Raw genomic sequence first — 6,813 nt, forward strand, 5'->3', positions numbered from 1 at the left:
TTACGGCCTGTGTCATCTCGTGAGAAACATGATAAATTTCTAACGTTGAATAAACCGGAATGTTCTTTTATCTTGTAATTTGTGGAGATTGTTCTGGACATATATCACATACACACAACACACACAAGGCCAGTATATACTTTAGAACTATGTTGCTTTGTTATTCATGAGTTTTATCTTTAATCGCAGGGGGTAAATTTTATGTTTTAAACACAATAAAACCTGGCTCACGTTTGAAGGCGTTAAAAATCATCCGATCCATTTGTTTTAACGATCCCATTTGATTTATTAAACCGAGTCGAACTTCGATAACACGAACGAAATTGGATGGTAACAGTGTCTAGAGTGAAAATAACTTTTTTATTAATTTTTACCTGATAACTCAAATCTTTGGAATAAAATATTTGTCCCTTAATTCGATAAGTCCAATTTACGGAGGAAATTCCCAATTTAGTTATTCAAATTTTTACATTATAATTTATGTGTGAGCTAAAAATAATATAGATAAAGAACTTTCTTTGATGCAATTTAGTTACTTCTGTTCAGCTAAATTGAAATAACAGAGTTTTATCTTTATCAATGTTTAATGTGTTTCTATCATTTTTTAAAAGATATATCAAGAAGATTAAATAATTATAATTAAATCTTAAACGCATCTTTAATTGATAAATTAAAAACGTAGTAGGTTAACCCCCTTAACAGTCATTTTAGAAATATAAAAATATATTCCACGTTTCTTTCAGTACCTCTTTTATACTTGGATCATACAGAATTGGATGCTATTTCTACTAGACAACTGGTCAATCTAATTTTATTCTTTAAAAATTGTGTACTTCAATGGACAAAATTATAGTAACTTTTTACTTTGTGATATTTCAGTGTTAATTTAAGTCGATTAAAAATTAAAAAAAAAAGACTGGGAAAAAGGAGGATGTTTTTTAAGTAATTTGGGTGGGTAGAATTGAACCACTAGCTCCTGTTCTTTTTTGACGTACGCAAAGGACAAAATACTCTCCTGAAAAACAAAATATTTCAAATAAACCATTAGTTGATCCAAATGAAGTTCTAGTTACACCACTCCTGATAAAACTAGGTCTTTTCAAAGACTTTGTCAAGGCTCTGAATAAACATTTGTTGGTCCTCATCAGAGAGTTATTGAATAATGATTATATTTTACAATGTTTTTCGGAGAAAGAATCTGCAGTGTGACAGTCTTTCAAAAGCATCATAGATGGTTTTCTTGGAAACCAGAAAAGTAATAACTACAGATAAATTGTTACTAAATTATTGAAAAATTAGTGTGAATTAAGTCCGCGGATGTCACTCAAAATGCATTTTTTCCATTCACATTTGTACTTCTCACAAAAGGGTGGCTCCACCATATCCCACACATGTTCCATTGGGGAAAGGTCTGAAGATCTGGGTGGCAATGGCAAGAAATTCACAATTTCAAAATTAATGTTGCTATATTCATGTCAGTCTCGTTTCAAAAAAATATGTACAAACATTTTATAAAATATGAATATGGTAGTTTTTATAATACAGTATAAAAGATAACAGAAAATTAATATTATTATTATTACAGTTCACATTAAGTAAAAAAGTTATGGACCCTTGCAAGTCATGGCTCAATTTACCCAAAACCAATTACCAATTTGTTGTACCTCTAATATTTTAATTACAAAACTATCCCGAACATACCCACTTCAAGTTCTTTTTTAACATTTTTAATTTTTATAATGCCCGTAAAATAAAAAAAAAACCGGCTTGTACAAGAGTATTTTTTTACATCTAATCCCGTATTCATTAACGATGTAATATATTGTGTGTAGTGGAGCCCTTTGAAATATTTAAATTGACGCCCACCGTTCACTGCTTGTTTTTTTAGTTGTTTTATATGGCGTGCGTGGTAATAAATTTCAAGATTAAATAGATTCCATTAAAAATAAAGTAATTAACATTTCGAAAGAAAGTAAAATGTTTTATGAATGTGTCACTCAAACTTGTCTTTAAAATATTTAATATAATAATTATAATAAAATGTTTTTAGTTGATCAAATGCTAATTTAATTTTATTTCATAGTTTTATTATGTTTGATATTCACTGCCTAGTTAATGAACATAATTAAGAATAGATAATTGCGAATTAGTTATGTTATTTCGTTATTAGAAACTGATGTTAAACTATACACGGTGATTTTTTAGCTCAAACTTACATCAAGGGTCAAAGGTAGAACAGCTATAAAATAAAACAACCTTAAGTACATTTAGCCTTCCTTTATTATAGTACTTAGCAGCATACCCATTATCTTTAATAACTTCTAAACACCTTTTTTTTATTGATTTCTGTAGATTTTAATAGAATCGTTCGATATTTCTTTCCACTGATTTTGAACTTCTTCGTAATATTTATTCAAATCTGACAGTGCTTTTGCATGGATTTTCTGATCAGTTTCATCCCAAAGGTTTTCAATTGGATTGAGATCTGGGCCTTGTGCTGGCTATTAATTGGTCCTCGATACAATTTGTTAAAAAAATATTTCAAAACCATATAAACAAAGATAGCTATATAAAAATGTTTAGATATTTTACACGGAATATATACTAGAACTAAAACTAATACCCCTCACAGGTGGGACAAGGGTTGCTTTGAAATAATAATTAAGAAACCCTATCTGTTATTTCACATTCGAATTTATATGAAAAAATAAAATAATTTCTATTTAACATTTTTAAGTTACTCCCTGATTCACTTATGGGAAGGGGGAGGAGTACTAATTTTAGTACAAGATTATGGCTATTTTTTTTCGTAGAGTGCTTATTACTTTAATTAATTTTATAAAGCTGGAACACAATTTAATTAACTGATTAATTAAACGGTACGTTATGAAATAACAAAACACATTGTGGTCTCAGGGCCTTTGACAAGTTCCTCTGAATTACTCAAATTTAAAATTAATAGTCGGTTTGACTGCACTACACTCGTAATAATAGTTTTTCGAACAGCACGGTTCAACTTATTTTTTTTACTTAATTATCTGAAACACGAAAGGGCTGCACATGTAAACCCACTCAGTATCCCCGGTAAAGTTGTGGGGCATTGAACGGAACACAATGTTTGAAGATGTGTTTGCCTTTATTAAATAAATCTATTTTAAATAGCGTGTAACAAAACTGATGAGTGTGTGTGTTTACTTTAAATTACAACATCTTCATCTTTCTTACAGAAAACGAATGACACGCTATCTTTAAGTATTAGTTAATGCGTTTTCTGTAACAAAAACTAACATAAAAGATGGATTACATAATTTAAGAAACGTTGCTTAATGGAATGGTAAATGGCTTTTTTTCTAATAAAAATCGGGTTGACAATTTTCAAGCGACAACAGATGGTCTTACATAAGGATTAGTGTCTGCAAATAAAGTTCAATGCGGAATAATTACTGAGGAAATCGAAACTTTATAATCTTGAAGAATGTGCATATAAAAACTTATTGTTACCGATACTTTCCTGGTGAAATGAAAGGACAAATTTTTTTTGTGTTCGCTTTTTTTTACGGGAGAAAGTTCACTAAAAAAATATTAAAAAAATAACTTCCACACACAAGTTTTTTGGTTCAGTTTATTTCGGGGAATTGATCGGTTATCTGCAAATAATCCCATCAATCATTACAGGTTTAATAACGGTATAAAAATAGATTTGCAATGCAAGCGTGCGAATTAACCCTGATTATTTGATATTTTACACGTTACGACACGATACTATTTTGTTTAACAAGTGTATCTTGCAAAATTCTTCCATTACTCAATAAAACATCAGTACTAAATGTCCGTGCATCCAAATTGCAAAATTGTTGTGAATTTTTAATTAACGTTGTAAATTTTCTGACGTGCTAAAGTTTTTCACAACAACATTTTAAAACCGATGACTATTATTTGTATTGAGGTGAAAGTTGTGACAAAACTGAAACATCGCCGGGCTTTAAATTTTTAATTAAAAATTATATAAATACAAAAAACACGATGCACATTTAATGAAGTTTTTGCATAAAATACATCATAAAAAAATGACTTTTATTATTATGCATGCAACATTCATGTTTCATGTTTATTTAATTAATTTTCAAATGGCGTATGCAATTTTCCATTTTAAAATTCATGTTGCTTTTTTATAATTACATTAATGATATTTTCGTACATTCATACATTCGTTTCGTACAATTTTATTCAAATTTATGTGTGTATTTTGAAAAAATTATGCGTACGCCGCTTTAATTTCATCAAGATCAAAGTAAAATTAACGGAATTAATGAGAAAAAGTGAATTTTACGTTATATCATTGACTTAAACTTTTCTTAGTTTACATAATATTTGAATATTTTCGCATTTATTTGATTTATATTTATCAAATTATTATTAAAAGTAGTTTTCATAATGCATTTTATGTTTCTATAATCTGCGAATTATTTAAATTAGAATCAAGTGAAACTTTTTGTTGAATTTATGCATTTTCTGTCATTTATTTTGAATTTCATTTTTTTCTTTATAAATATTGTGAATATAATTTATGTATTTTCAGATGTTACAGATATACACCTATTAAATTAATGCTCGAGGTATTTAATTTTATGATGTGATATTGTTTCAGACAATCATAGCTATGTCATTAAAAATAATGATGTTTTTTATGTTCCTGAAACTAATAGCAAGGTTTATGTCAGTTAGTCAGTAAGTTCAATACGTTACTAATTGAAAATAATTAAAAAAAAAATATAATTAGTGATATATTTCAGTTTGTGAAAAAGTTTTTGAGTTACACTTCGTTGAATTTTGTTCGTTCCTCCTGTATATTGTTGAAAATTGTTTTTTACTATCATAATATTTTAGTCTGCATTAAATTTTTTATAATGTTATGGCTTGGTTAAATAAATTATTACTATTATTATAATTCTTCATAGACATTAAATTATTTATTTAAATCGCAATTTGTTACAATTATGTTTCTTTTGCACATAACAGTTAAGAACTTCATTATAAAATAATAAATACTGTAGTTATTATAGTAACATTTCAAAATGTTAAATATATTAGCCATAACTCTTTTATTTAATATGAACTGTTAAAATAATATTAACTTTCTATTATTGTTGTATACAGTATCATTAAAACTAACATATTCATATTCTATAAAATGTTTATACATATTTTTCTTAATTGAGCCTGCCATAAATATATATTAATTTTGAAGGGATTTTTAAAAATTAAATCTATGTTATCTAATATAACATTAGTACTTTTTTTGTTTTATATTATTGATCTATCTCCGTGACATAGACTGGATCATTTTCCAAATATAGTCCATATTCCTTCAAACATCTTGAAAAGTGTTCACTTAAATTTGTAACATTTTTATGTCCAATTGTCTGGATATTAGGACAGGCAAGACAAAACATTGATCCTTTGGTCTTTGAACCAATCAGTCACTTTGAATTTGAGATGTTTTCATGTTGAAACACATTAATTAAGACTTTCTTCAGTATATGGAAGAAAATTGTTGTTTAATATATCTCTGTACATAAATCAGTTTAAGAGGGCCTATGCCAGAAGAATTGAAGCTTCCTTACTGCATAATTGAACTGCCACCACCAAAAAGTTTGTTATACCCACAGTGAAATGGGTATAACAAGCTTTTTGTATAGTTCTGTCTCTGTTTACATACGGAGAACCATCATTTTTTTGTAAATTAAATTTGGGCTCGTCTCTAAAAACTACTCGTCTCCTCTGTTCTGTGCTCTAGTGAATGTGATCTTAAGTAACCAGGGTTTAACCATCTTCTCACAATCCTTGAATTAATTTCAAAGTCTCATTTCTTCCTGGTTGACTTTAATTTCAGTTGACGATAAGGTTAGATTGTTTTTTGACAATAGAATTAACCAGTTATCTATTTTTCGATGTAAGAGAATTTTTTTCTAGCTACCACTTGGCCAGTTTCTCCAAATTTTTTAATAATACTAGTAGCGACTGATTTATTTAGTTGTAAACTCTTAGCCATGTCTCCCAGTTTTGATAAGGCTGAATTATAATTTTTCTTAACAGTTTCACTTCGTCCAATGACTAAATAATTATAATAAACATAATAATCGATTTAAATTCACAGAGAGTAAAAAGTTGCTATAATATTATAGGTACTGTCATCTAATTTAAGTAGTACAGCTCACATTTTCAACATATTCTAAGTTGCTATAATTATAACTACTATTATATGTATAAAGAACACATATGTCACCAATAGCATAGGTGCCCGTGAAAAAAGTTAAAAAGTTCAAATTCTCCATGATCTTGACATCACATCTCATTAACATAATTCGGGCTTCTGTTGTTTCAGATTATTATGTACATTAAGGTCACTGAATAATTCAAAAAGGACAATAAATTTCTTCCATCTGACGAATCATCCGGATCGTCATCGACGATCCCCGTAAACTGAAGAATGGCGATTGTGTTAAGTGACCACACCTCACCGTCGGTGACAGACGGCACTTTCGCAAGAAAAATTTAGTCGTGTGTAAACTGAAATTTTCCTAGAGCCCGACAGTTAGTTAGCACTCATAAAGATTATTATTCGCCGATGACTGAACAAATAATTGTTACATTGCTAATTAACTGTCGCACTCTCTTAATAAAAATTCGGATGTGCGTAAGAAAAAAAAGAAGACGAAACGCGTCCCAAATCGCCCGGGTGTCTGCCGAAATTCACCTGCCGAACCGTCTTCACACATGTCGCCGCGGCACCGGCCGTATCTCGAACGAGCC

The sequence above is a fragment of the Aethina tumida genome, chromosome 1 (assembly GCF_024364675.1).
Source record: "Aethina tumida isolate Nest 87 chromosome 1, icAetTumi1.1, whole genome shotgun sequence".
Classification (NCBI taxonomy): domain Eukaryota; kingdom Metazoa; phylum Arthropoda; class Insecta; order Coleoptera; family Nitidulidae; genus Aethina; species Aethina tumida.